The sequence below is a fragment of the Triticum dicoccoides genome, chromosome 1A (genome assembly GCF_002162155.2).
Source record: "Triticum dicoccoides isolate Atlit2015 ecotype Zavitan chromosome 1A, WEW_v2.0, whole genome shotgun sequence".
NCBI lineage: Eukaryota > Viridiplantae > Streptophyta > Magnoliopsida > Poales > Poaceae > Triticum > Triticum dicoccoides.
The window spans coordinates 75424763-75439728 of record NC_041380.1 but is presented as its reverse complement, the minus strand read 5'-3'; positions in this window follow the sequence as shown (position 1 = coordinate 75439728).

Sequence of the window (14966 nt, the reverse complement as noted above, 5' to 3'; positions counted from 1 at the left end):
GGGCTGGCTTCGGCTGGGCTCCCCCCCCCCCGGCTTATAAAGCCTACGCGGGCCGGACTCCCGGTCGGACACGGCCCGTAGGGCGGTGCGATTTTTTTTAAATAATTACGCGCAGAAGAAAAATAAAAAGAAATACTAAACGGACTCCAAACATCCCGAAATAAATTATCCCGGGCTTCTAAAATCAAGCCGCACAATGTGAACATTTATTTGGGGCCTAAATGCAATTTTGAAAAACGCACATTTTTCCTAAATTCAAATAAAATAACAAAAAACTCCGAAATAAAATCTTATTTAATTTTATTATTAAATCCTCAATATTTCTTTATTTTGGGAAAGTCATTTTATTCCCTCTCTCATATTTTTTGTAATAGAAATAATTGATGATAAAATAATAAAAATCAAATGATCCTATTCTCAAAATTTGAGAAAACTCAAATATGAAAATAAAGAATTTCCCAACTCTCTCCGTGGGTCCTTGAGTTGCGTAGAAATTCCTAGGATCGAACCAAAAGCAAAATAAAATATGATATGCATTGATGATCTAATGTATAACATTCCAAATTGAAAATTTGGGATGTTACATGTGCCCTCCTCGAGGCACCTCCCAGGTGCAACCAAGGCCCATTGCCTTTCTTTTGGCCCATAAAAATCATCGTAAAGTTTCATGCCATTTGGACTCCGTTTGATATTGATTTCCCGTGATGTAAAAAACATGAAAAAATAGGAACTGGCACTGGGCACTATGTCAATAGGTTAGTACCAAAAAATGACTATAAAATGATTATAAAACATCCAAGATTGATAATAAAACAGATGGAACAATCAAAAATTATAGATACGTTGGAGACGTATCAGCATCCCCAAGCTTAACTCCTACTCGTCCTCGAGTAGGTAAGTGATAAAAACAGAATTTTTGATGTGGAGTGTTGTTCATCAAGTCATATCATATTCTTTTCTTTATAGCATGGACATTTGGACTTTTATGTGATTCAAAGAAATAGTCTAGTTTTGACATAATAATTTAGATACTCAAGCATATCAACAAGCAACCATGTCTTTCAAAATATCAATGCTAAAATAAGTTATCGCTAGCCCATAATGCTCAAACATTGATCCATTCATGAAACACACTCGAATATTAACCACACCCAATACTTGAGCACGATCATATTGCCTCCTAGTTGGTGCTTTTTATAAGAGAAGGTGGAGACTCAAATTTCAAAATAAAAAATTGCATAAAGTAAAAGATAGACCCTTCACAGAGGGAAGTAGGGATTTGTAGAGGTGCCAGAGCTCAAAGCAAAAAATTTAGAGATAAAAACATTTTAGGAGGTGTATCCATCCCACCAACAAAAATGACTTAGAGTTCCCAATAGTTTCCATGCATAGATATATCATAGGAGGTTCCCAAACAGAAAATAAATTTATTCCTTTTTCCACCATAACTTTCACTTTCCATGGCTAACCGTATCCACGGGTGCCCTCCATACCAACACTTTCCAAGGAATTTATTATTTGACAACATAAACTAAATTCATTTCGTTTTGCATTTCGGGACTGGGCATCCCTAATACCTTTGCCTTACTCTCGTGCAATGACAAGTGAATAAACACTCATCTTGAGAATAACACATCTAGCATGGAAAATATTGGCCACCCCTCACCGCTCCGCGAGCGAAACAAACACACAAAAGAGAAGTTTATTTTAAAAATTAGATATGGCACATGCAAATTTGCTTAGAACGGCAAAAGAATACCGCATATAGGTAGATATAGTGGACTCATGTGGCAAAACTGATTTAAAGGATTTTGGATGCACAAGTAGAGCTCATATTTAGTGCAAAATGAAGGCTAGCAAAAGATTGGGAAGCAACCAACCAAGAAACGAATAATCTCATAAGCAAGCATTAAGCATAATTAACACCGAATAATGCACCACAAGTAGGATATAATTTTCATTGCATGACTATTGACTTTCGTACTTGCATAGGGAATCACAAACCTTAACACCCATATTCTTACTAGAGCATAATTACTCATTAACATAACTCACATATATCTCAAAACTATTACTAAGAATCAAGTTTATTTTGTCCAATGATGTAACATCCCAAAATTCTAAATTTTCGAATGTTATATTAGATAAATAGTTTTGATTGTTTGTTTGATTTTTTGGGTGATTGATTGATTGAAATTGAGTGGAATTTGAAAATTTTGAAAAGTTGAATGAGACGGAATGAAATGACTTTCCCAAACTTTCATCTTGCATTTTGAAATTCATGAATTCAAATCCATTTCATCACAAAAACCCTAGAGTGAAGATTATATGGCTTCTTCCATTTAATTAAATGAAAAAGGGATTTGAAAAGATTTGAATTCCATTTGAAAATATTTCATATTCGAAACTTTATGCAACTCAATGATTTTCATGAGAGAAGATAAAATGACTTCTTCAAATTATATGAAATATGAGTTGGAAGTTAAAAGAATCAAATTGAAATGTCATTTGGAAGTATTTTGAAACCCGCTTTCAGTTTAGGAGTTAATTGCCTTTTATTCAAATTATTTTTCTCCTATAAATAAATAAATGGAAATAAGGGTAAAATGATGACCTTCAATGAAAAATTAGGAGAAAATAAATTTGAAATCATTTTGGGTATTTTAAAAATGATTTTGTTGGGTTTTATTTCAATAGCAACACTATTTGACTTTTGTGAATTTTTGTGTATTCTAGTTGCCTCTAAAAATATGTTCACATTTTAGGATTTATTTTTCCGAACATATTGATATATTATATGCTTATATTATAATTCTATATGTGTTTAGTTTTATTTCAGTTTTGCTCTCTGTTAAAAAAACAATAGGCCGAAGCCCAACAACCGCCAGCGTCCTCACGCGCACCGGCTGGCCCATTTGGCCGAATCGGCCCACGGTCACCCCCACACGCAAAAACTCTTCGCGCGGGTCACCCGATCCCTCGCTCGTCTCCCGCTGCCACTGATAGCTGGGGCCTGCGGCCTTCTTCCTCCTCCCGCAAGCCACGCAGAGCAACGCCGCCGCCATATCCCGGATCCCTCGGGATCCTCTTCCCCGATTCGCCCCCTTCTCCAAGTAGACTACCCCCTATATATACTCCTGTCCCTCGACCGATTCTGCCCCAAAGCCCCTTCCGAGAACCCCCGCCTCCTTCTCAATTGCTCGCCGGAGCCGAGCGCCCCCGCCGTGCCATTGCCGCCCCATCGAGCTACTCCGACCCCCTCGCCGCCTCCCGAGACCATCTCTGCACTCCCCTCGCTCGTCCGCATCTCCCCATGCCCTCACCCAATCCCAAAACCCACCGGAGCGCCGTCATCCACTGAAGCCCGAACGCCATCGCCGCCTCAACCTCACTGCCGTCCTCCTCTGACGTCCCCGAGCTCACCACCGACCACCATCGTCATCGCCATCATCTTCCACATCTCCTGGACGCCTTCCCAGTCACCAAGGACCACCGAAGGCGTCGACCCGTTGAACCCGAGCCGCCGGAATCTCGCCAGAGTCACCTCGCCGCCGTTGTGAGCATCCCCTCTCTTCTCCCCCGTTTGATTTTTTTTTCAACGCTCTAGATTAGATCTATCGAATAGTTAGGTTTTTTCTATATAGATCGGTTTTAGTTTCGGTTTAGATCGGTTATTTTAAGTTGCGGTTTAGTTGGACCGGCCGATTGGTTTATTTCGGTTAGCCCATGGACGCATTGGTTTGTTAAACGCTTAGGCGTTGTTTAGTTTTAAAACGCTCACTGTTCGGCCCGTTAACTCGTTTAGTTTTTTTTTCATTTCTGTTTTAAAAACAGAATAGTTCTGATTTTATATTGCTTATAACTTTTATGTTTCAGATCCAAATTGATTGATTCTTTTCGCATTAGATTCAAAATTTGTTGAAGTTTCTGTTTGTACCATTGGATTTCAAATTTGAGTAGTTTAAAATTGAATTTCATGAAATTTATTCAAATCACTATTTTGGCCGTATCTCCAGTTTTATGAAATATTTTTGATTGATTATTTTTTCTACTGTTTTGTCTATCCAGTTGCTTATAGTTATTTATTTTTAGTTTAATTTAATTAGGTTTATTGTGAAAATAGTACTGTTTTGCTTATGTAGTTGTTTTAGTCATAAAATTAGTGTTTTTAATTATTTTTAGTTAATTCTTTTTGTAGATTTTTACATGTTGTCATATGTTTCTGTTAGACTACAGTAGATAAATTTTTGAAGTTATTTATTAGGGTTTAGCTACTGTTTTAGTATTTGTTTGTTTACTTCATAGTGATAGTTGGTAAAAGTAGTTTTATTAGTTTTAATGTATTTCTTTTGCCACTTCAATATATGTTGTTATTGGTTATGTTATTAGGAGTAAATAAGTTTTCATAAATTATTTTAGTATTGTTTACTATTGTTTTAGTGTTTTCTAATTGTTGTAGCGTTAACTAGATAGTTATAATAGTTTTTATTATACTAGTTCTTTTTGCTAGTAAATGCTTTAGTAAATTGTTTTCTGTTGTTTCATTAGAATTATATTTTCTTTGTTGTAGAAAAAAATTATTAGAGTAATTTGGTGTTGCTACGAGAGTATTGTCTGTTATTGTGTGAGTTGGTTTCTCCCTGCTTTCTCGAAGTTTTTTTTTGGAATTCTATTTGGTTTCCTTTGACTTCATTATTGTTTTATTTATGACTTTTTGATTGCTATTTTGATTGCTAGTATTGTTTGCTAGGATTATTGCTTATGTGAGTATAATGTTTGACTATATAGATTTTCTCGGAGTGACGAATAGTTTATCAAAGATTTCGAGAGTGTTATTATCTTCATCAAGTAATACCAGGCAAGTTCACTTTGACCATGTTTTCCATACCTATGTTTATTTGCATGTAGTAGCACCCTTTCAACCATCCTTCCAGTAGTGTTATTGAGTCTTGTAGTTGAGTAGAATGCATGAGGTAGAAACCCATCTCCCTGTTACCAAACCCGGGACATTACATAGTTTTAATGCTACGCTATAGTAGACGGGGTTTGGTATGAGTGCATGAGAGTGGTGTGAAGGAGGACTCTACGTCAATGGCGACAACTTCATGATGGCACCGGCAAGGACTGCATCTTCAGGACTCCTCAAGATTTCAAGACTCGAGACAAGAATTCAATACACACTACTGGGTGAAGGACGGTTGACGGGCACCCTGGAGAAACCAGTGGTTGGCCGGGATGCATGGAGAAGCGCCATGACATCTTGCGGAAAGCTTCACCCAGACTCAAAGAGACGGAAGAATACTTCATGCCCGGAAGCTTACCTGTGCAACCGCAAGTCATTATGGGCTCTAGCTTGGTTGACCTTAGTGGTGACTCTGGCTGGGATGGTGCTAGCGGATGTAGAACTACGGTAGGATTGGATGAGCACCGGACAGTGGTCAGGGGAACTCTTCGAAAGACCATGTTTCGGTCGTCTTGTTCTCAAACAACCTGAAGTACAAGAACGTAAAAAGAAGGATCGAATCTTGCGGGTAAAGTGTACAAACCTCTGCAGAGGGTTAAAACCTAATCGATTAGTCGTGTCCCCGGTTACGGACAATTTGAGCCTCTGGACTTGGATCTATCTCGGAACTCTCAACACCAGACTGATAACTTAATTGTGGGCAACTTATGATGATTTGGGCTATGAGACATCGGTTGGCGGAACCATGTCATGATAGAAAACTCCGTAGTACAGACTCCGGTTAATTCCTTTGATGTAGGGAAAATAAAACCAGCTTTTATGCAAACAAAACTCAGTTACAGAGCCACAAAGTCATATTGCATATAGTATAGTTTATCATTTGTTTTCTCTTATTGTGATCTTGCCGGTACATTTAATGTACTGACCTACACGGCTGCAACGTATCATGTTGCAGATATTTCTTCGACGAGTAAGAGTTACGATACAGGGTTACGGTCTACACTCAACTTGCCGATGGCGTTGATAGGACTCCACACCCGAATGTTTGTTTCCGCTAAGACTTATGAGGTATATATTAGTTTTACGTTATTTATACATGTGATTGCACTTTGATATATACATTGATGTACTGTGTGTGCCAGCATACCGATCCAGGGATGGCACAGATACACAGAGGCTTGACCGTCTGAGGTCGGGTCGCTACAAATGATCTTCATGACATTTTCTTTTACTTTATCCTTCTTGTATATCTATCACTTTTGGACTAATTTTCATGAGATGCTCTTCATAAGCTCAACCAAATATAAGTGAAGATCATGAGCAAAACAAATTTTATTTCTCTCAAAATAATTTAAGTGAAGCAAGAGAGAATTTCTTCAAGATTACTAAGCACACCGTGCTCAAAAATATATAAGTGAAGCACTAGAGAAAGTCCTAGCTCATAAAAGATTTGAGTGAAGCATACAGAATAATTCTAACAAGTCATGACATAATTTTGGCTCTATCAAATAGGTGTGTCCAGCAAGGATTGATAACTTGAAAAGCAAAATAAAACAAGCAAATACACATATCATACAAGATGCTCCAAGCAAAACACATATCATGTGACAATAAAAGTCTAGTATCGAGTAAAATACCGATAGTTGTTGGAAGAAAGCGGGGATGCCACTCGGGGGCATCCGCAAGCTTAGTTGGTTTCTAATTCTTGGATAATAGCTTGGGATGCCAGGGCATCCCCAAGCTTAGCCTCTTTACATATGTCCTTCATCCATCGTAAGATAACCCAAAACTTGAAAACATCAATCACACAAAACTCAACAAAGCCTTCGTGAGATCCGTTAGTATAAAAATAATAAACCACTACTATAAGTGTTGTATCAAACCAATTCATATTTTATTTTTTATTATATATATTGTATTCCAACTTTTCTATGGCAAAAAGTCATCAAAGAAAATGATAGAGCCATCAAAATAAGCACACAACACAAAGAAAACAGAATCTGTCAAAACAGAACAGTCTGTAGCAATCTGACTATTTCGAATACTTATGTAACTCCAAAAACTCTGAAAAATTAGGAAGACCTGAGAAATATGCATATTGATCTACTGCAATTGGAATGGGTATTTTATCGCTCTCTGGTAAAAAGTGAAAATTAATTTCATTAGCGCAAACTTTCTGTTTTTTTCAGCAAGATCAAACAACTATTGCCCAAGAAGATCCTAAAGGCTTTACTTGGCACAAAAACTAATTAAAACATAAAAACACAATCATAACAGTAGCATAATTGTGTAAACATACAAGAACAGGAAGCAAAAAGCAAAAATAAATTTTATTCATTGGGTTGCCTCCCAACAAGCGCTATAGTTTTACGCCCTTAGCTAGGCATAAAGCAAGGATCTAAGTTTTGTCATCTTTGGTTCGAGATCCATAAGATGCCCTCATGATTGATTCATAGGGTGGCTTAATTCTAGTTCTAGGAAAGTGTTCCATACCTTTCCTCAAAGGAAATTGAACTTAATATTGCCTTCTTTCATATCAATCACGGCACTGATAGTGCGTAAAAACGGTCTACCAAGAATAATTGGACAAGACGGATTGCAAGCAATATTGATACGTCTCCAACTTATCTATAATTTTTGACTGTTCCATGCTATTATATTATCAACCTTGGATGTTTTATATGCATTTATATGCTATTTTATATGATTTTTGGGACTGACCTATTAACCTAGAGCCCAGTGCCAGTTTCTATTTTTTCCTTGTTTTAGAATATCGCAAAAAAGGAAAATCAAACGGAGTCCAATTGACCTAAAACTTCACGGAACTTATTTTTGGATCAGAAGAAGCCCAGAAGGCTTGGAGTGCACATCGGGGAAGCAACGAGGAAGCCACGAGGCAGGAGGGCGCGCCCACCCCCCTGGGCGCGCCCTCCACCCTCGTGGGCCCCTCGTGGCTCCCTTCCCCTTTTTTCTTCCGCCTATATATCTCCATATACCCTAAAACTATCGAGGAGCGCAATAGATTGGGAGTTCCGCCGCCAGAAGCCTCCGTAGCCACCGAAAGCCAATCTAGACCCGTTCCGACACCCTGCCGGAGGGGGCAATCCCTCTCCGGTGTCCATCTTCATCATCCCGGTGCTCTCCATGACGAGGAGGGAGTAGTTCACCCTCGGGGCTGAGGGTATGTACCAGTACCTATGTGTTTGATCTCTCTCTCTCTCTCTCTCTCTCTCTCGTGTTCTTGAGGTGATATGATCGTGATGTATCGCGAGCTTTGCTATTATAGTTGGATCCTATGGTGTTTTCTCCCCCCTCTACTCTCTTGTAATGGATTGAGTTTCCCCTTTGAAGTTATCTTATCAGATTGAGTCTTTAAAGATTTGAGAACACTTGAGGTATGTCTTGCCGTAGGTATCTATGGTGACAATGGGATACCATGTGATTCACTTGATGTATGTTTTGGTGATCAACTTGCGGGTTCCGCCCATGAACCTATGCATAGGGGTTGGCACACGTTTTCGTCATGATTCTCCGGTGGAAACTTTGGGGCACTCTTTGAGGTTCTATGTGTTGGTTGAATAGATGAATCTGAGATTGTGTGATCCATATCGTATAATCATACCCACGGATACTTGAGGTGACATTGGAGTATCTAGGTGACATTGGGGTTTTGGTTGATTTGTGTATTAAGGTGTTATTCTAGTACGAACTCTAGGGCTGTTTGTGACACTTATAGGAATAGCCCAACAGATTGATTGGAAAGAATAACTTTGAGGTGGTTTCGTACCCTACCATAATCTCTTCGTTTGTTCTCCGCTATTAGTGACTTTGGGGTGACTCTTTGTTGCATGTTGAGGGATAGTTATGTGATCCAATTATGTTATTATTGTTGAGAGAACTTGCACTAGCGAAAGTATGAACCCTAGGCCTTGTTTCAACGCATAGCAATACCGTTTACGCTCACTTTTATCATTAGTTACCTTGCTGTTTTTATATTTTCAGATTACAAAAAACTATTATCTACCATCCATATACCGCTTGTATCACCATCTCTTCGCCGAACTAGTGCACCTATACAATTTAACATTGTATTGGGTGTGTTGGGGACACAAGATACTCTTTGTTATTTGGTTGCAAGGTTGCTTGAGAGAGACCATCTTCATCCTATGCCTCCTATGGATTGATAAACCTTAGGTCATCCACTTGAGGGAAATTTGCTACTGTCCTACAAACCTCTGCACTTGGAGGCCCAACAACGTCTACAAGAAGAAGGTTGTGTAGTAGACATCAAATATCAAGAACAATAACATCTATGGGCACATAATTCCTATTTGCAATAATAAGAACATCATTAATTCTTCTCATAGGCTTTTTAATAGTAGAATCCGCCAAGTGCAAATTCAAAGATCATTATTCAAGATCGGTAAGACTAAGCACATCACATAAAGATTTCGGAATTGTGGAAACACTAGCACCCAAGTCACACAAAGCAAAACATTCATAATTTTTAATCTTGACTTTGATAGTAGGTTCCCATTCATCATACAATTTTCTAGGAATTGAAAATTCTAATTCCAATTTCTCTTCAAGAGCTTTCATCATAGCATCAACAATATGTTTAGTAAAAGCTTTGTTTTGTTCATAAGCATGGGGTGAATTTATCATAGATTGCAACAAAGAAATACAATCAATCAAAGAGCAACTATCATAATTAAAGTCTTTGTATTCCAAAAGAGTGGGTGCATCACTAGCTAAAGTTTTGACCTCTCCAAACCCACTTTCATCAATTTTCTCAACAAGATTTTCACCCTCCGAAATATTGGGACGCCTTGTACCTAAAGTTGACTCTTCTCCAGTCCCTTTTTCATCATTCTTAACTTTACTAAACAAGTAATCCATAGAAGAAACATCAATCATTTTAAGATCTTCATCAACTTTGCAAGAATAATCACTAGAAAAAGCTTTTTCTAAAAATTCTCTTTTAGCTCTAAGCATAGTAGTTCTTTTCTGACTTTCATCAATAGAAACATAAAGAGCTTTAATTGATTCATCTACTTTAGGCACAAAAATTTTCATCTTGAGATTTTCCACATCATGAGCAATTCTATCAACACCTCTAGACAAATCATCTATTTTGTTCAACTTTTCTTCTATGGAAGTGTTGAAAACTTTTTGTGTATTGATAAATTCCTTAATATTATTCACAAGATCAGAGGTGTTCCTATTATTATTATAAGATTGTTTTACATAGAAATTACCATAATTATTAGATGAATTACTAGGAAAAGACCTAGGATTAAAATTACCTCTATAAGCATTGTTGTTGAAATTATTTCTAGAGATAAAGTTCACATCAATGGCATCACTATTTTGCATAATCAAAGTAGACAAAGGCATATCATTAAAATCAATAGGAGCACTTTTACTAGCAACCAATTTCATAAGAGCATCAACTTTATCACTCAAAGAAGAAATTTCTTCAACTGAATTAACCTTTTTACTAGTAGGAGCTCTTTCGGTATGCCATTGTGAATAATTTGCCATGATATTATCAACCAATTTGGTGGCTTCACCCAAAGTAATTTCCATTAAAGTACCACCCACGGCGGAATCTAAAAGATTATGAGAAACGGAATTCAATCCCGCATAAAAATTGTTTATGATCATCCAAAGATTTAACCCATGAGTTGGGCAATTCCATAGCATCATTTTCATCCTTTCCCAAGATTGCGCAACATGCTCATGTTCAAGTTGCTTGAAATTCATGATCTGGGTTCTAAGGGAAATAATTTTTGCGGGGGGGAAATACTTAGTGATAAAAGCATCTTTGCACTTGTTCCAAGAATCGATACTATTACGAGGCAAAGAAGAGAACCAATTTTTTGCAGAATCACGCAAGGAAAACGGAAATAATTTCATCTTGACCACATCATTGTCCACATATTTTTTCTTTTGCATATCGCATAATCTCGCGAAGGTATTAAGATGGGACGCGGCATCCTCATTAGGAGTACCGGAAAATTGGACTTTCATAACAAGATTCAGCAAAGCAGTATTAATATCACAAGTCTTCGCACTAGTGGCGGGAGGAGCAAGCGGAGTGCCAATAAAATCATTGTTGTTGGTATTTGAGAAATCACATAACTTGGTGTTCTCTTGAGTCATGATGACCACACAGCAAGATTGCACTCAAAAACAGATCCGGCAAAAAACGGCGAACGGAAAAAGAGAGGCAAATAAAATGGCAATTTTTTATGAAGTGGGGGAGAGGAAAACGAGAGGCAAATGGCAAATAATGTAAATTGTGAGGAGATGAGATTTGTGATTAGGAACCTGGTTATGATGAAGATCCTCCCCGGCAACGGCGCAAGAAATTCTTCTTGATGGGAGCTCGAACTACGTTGATATTTCCCCGGAGAGGGAGGGATGATGTAGCACATCGATGGTAGAGTATTTCCCTCAGTTATGAAACCAAGGTATCAAAGTAGTAGGAGAACCAAGCAACACAACGTAAACAGCCCCTGCACACAAATAACAATACCTCGCAACCCGACGAGTTAAAGGGGTTGTCAATCCCTTTCGGGTAACGGCGCCAGAAATTGGCGTGTGACGGGAGAAAGTTGTAAATATTGATAGATCGAACGCCAAATAAAATAAATTGCAGGAAGATAATTTTGAATTTTTGGTTTAATAGATCTGAAAATAAAAGCAAGGAAAAAGTGGATCGCAAAGCAAATATATGAGAAATAAGACCCCGGGGCCATAGGTTTCACTAGTGGCTTCTCTCGAGAAAAATAGCAAATGGTGGGTAAACAAATTACTGTTGGGAAATTGATAGAACATCAAATAATTATGACGATATCCAGGCAATGATCATTACATAGGCATCATGTCCAAGATTAGTAGACCGACTCCTGCCTGCATCTACTACTATTACTCCACACATCGACCGCTATCCAGCATGCATCTAGTGTATTAAGTTCATGGAAAAATGGAGTAATGCGATAAGAACGATGACATGATGTAGAAAAGATCCGTTTATCTATACGGAGGTAGATATAGATCTCGTCTTTTTATCCTTAGTAGCAACGATACATACGTGTCAGTTCCCTTTCTATCACCGGGATCAAGCACCGTAAGATCAAACCCACTACCGGGCATCTCTTCCCATTGCAAGATAAATAGATCGAGTTGGCCAAACAAAACCCAAACATCAAAGAAGAAATACGAGGCTATAAGAGATCATGCATAAAAGAGATCAAAGAAACTCAAATACTTACATGGATATAAAAACATAGATCTAATCATAAACTCGAAGTTCATCGATCCCAACAAACACACCGCAAAAGAGTTACATCATATGGATCTCCAAGAGACCATTGTATTAAGAACCAAGAGAGAGAGAGATGAAGCCATCTAGCTACTAACTACGGACCCGAAGGTCTACAAGGAACTACTCACGCACCATCGGAGAGGCACCAATGGAAGTGGTGAACCCCTCCGTGATGGTGTTTAGATTGGATCTGGTGTTTCTAGACTCTGCGGCGGCTGAATGAATATTTTGTCCACTCCCTTAGGGTTTGGGGAATATTTGGGTATTTATAGAGCAAAGAGGCGGTCCAAGGGGCACCCGAGGTGGGCACTGAAGGAAATATGCCCTAGAGGCAATAATAAAGTTATTATTTATTTCCTTATATCATGATAAAAGTTTATTATTCATGCTAGAATTGTATTAACCGGAAACATAATACATGTGTGAATACATAGACAAATAGAGTGTCACTAGTATGCCTCTACTAGACTAGTTTGTTAATCAAAGATGGTTATGTTTCCTAACCATAGACAAAGAGTTGTCATTTGATTAACAATATCACATCATTTGTTGAATGATCTGATTGACATGACCCATTCCATTAGCTTAGCACCCGATCGTTTAGTATGTTGCTATTGCTTTCTTAATGACTTATACATGTTCCTATGACTATGAGATTATGCAACTCCCGTTTGCCAGAGGAACACTTTGTGTGCTACCAAACGTCACAACGTAACTGGGTGATTATAAAGGAGCTCTATAGGTGTCTCCAAAGGTACATGTTGGGTTGGCGTATTTCGAGATTAGGATTTGTCACTCCGATTGTCGGAGAGGTATCTCTGGGCCCTCTCGGTAATGCACATCACTTAAGCCTTGCAAGCATTGCAACTAATGAGTTAGTTGCGGGATGATGTATTACAGAACGAGTAAAGAGACTTGCCGGTAACGAGATTGAACTAGGTATGGGATACCGACGATCGAATCTCGGGCAAGTAACATACCGATGACAAAGGGAACAACGTATGTTGTTATGCGGTCTGACCGATAAAAGATCTTCGTAGAATATGTAGGAGCCAATATGAGCATCCAGGTTCCGCTATTGGTTATTGACCGGAGACGTGTCTCGGTCATGTCTACATTGTTCTCGAACCCGTAGGGTCCGCACGCTTAAGGTTACGATGACAGTTATATTATGAGTTTATACATTTTGACATACCGAAGGTTGTTCGGAGTCCCGGATGTGATCACAGACATGACGAGGAGTCTCGAAATGGTCGAGACATAAAGATTGATATATTGGAAGCCTATGTTTGGATATCGGAAGTGTTCCGGGTGAAATCGGGATTTTACCGGAGTACCGGGAGGTTACCGGAACCCCCCGGGAGCTATATGGGCCTAAGTGGGCCTTAGTGGAAAAGATAAGGGGCAGCCCTAGATGGGCCGCGCGCCCCTCCCCTCCCTTGGTCCAAATAGGACAAGGAGAGGGGGTCGGCCCCCCTCTCTCTTTTCCCCCCTCCGCGAATCCTATTCCAACTAGGATTGGGGGGGAATCCTACTCCCATAGGGAGTAGGACTCCTCCTGGCGCGCCTCTCCTAGGCCGGCCGCACCCCCCCCCCTTGAGCCTTTATATACGGAGGCAGGGGCACCCCAGAACAATACAAGTTGATCCACGTGATCATATTCTTAGCCGTGTGCGGTGCCCCCTTCCACCATAATCCTCGATAATATTGTAGCGGTGCTTAGGCGAAGCCCTGCTGCAGTAGTACATCAAGATCGTCACCACGCCGTTGTGCTGACGGAACTCTTCCCCGACACTTTGCTGGATCGGAGTCCGGGGATCGTCATCGAGCTGAACGTGTGCTAGAACTCGAAGGTGTCGTAGTTTCGGTGCTTGATCGGTCGGGCCGTGAAGACGTACGACTACATCAACCAAACGCTTCCGTTGTCGATCTACAAGGGTACGTAGATCATACTCTCCCCTCTCGTTGCTATGCATCACCATGATCTTGCGTGAGCGTAGGAAATTTTTTGAAATTACTACGAAACCCAACAGTGGCATCCGAGCCTAGGTTTTATATGTTGATGTTATATGCACGAGTAGAACACAAGTGAGTTGTGGGCGATATAGGTCATACTGCTTACCAACATGTCATACTTTGGTTCGGCGGTATTGTTGGACGAAGCGGCCCAGACCGACATTACGCGTACGCTTATGCGAGACCGGTTCTCCCGACGTGCTTTGCACATAGGTGGCTTGCAGGTGACAGTTTCTCCAACTTTAGTTGAACTGAGTGTGGCTACACCCGGTCCTTGCGAAGGTTAAAACAGCACCAACTTGACAAACTATCGTTGTGGTTTTTGATGCGTAGGTAAGATTGGTTCTTGCTTAAGCCCGTAGCAGCCACGTAAAACATGCAACAACAAAGTAGAGGACGTCTAACTTGTTTTTGCAGGGCATGTTGTGATGTGATATGGTCAAGACATGATGCTAAATTTTATTGTATGAGATGATCATGTTTTGTAACCGAGTTATCGGCAACCGGCAGGAGCCATATGGTTGTCGCTTTATTGTATGCAATGCAATCGCGTTGTAATGCTTTACTTTATCACTAAGCGGTAGCGATAGTCGTGGAAGCATAAGATTGGCGAGACGACAACGATGCTACGATGGAGATCAAGGTGTCGCGCCG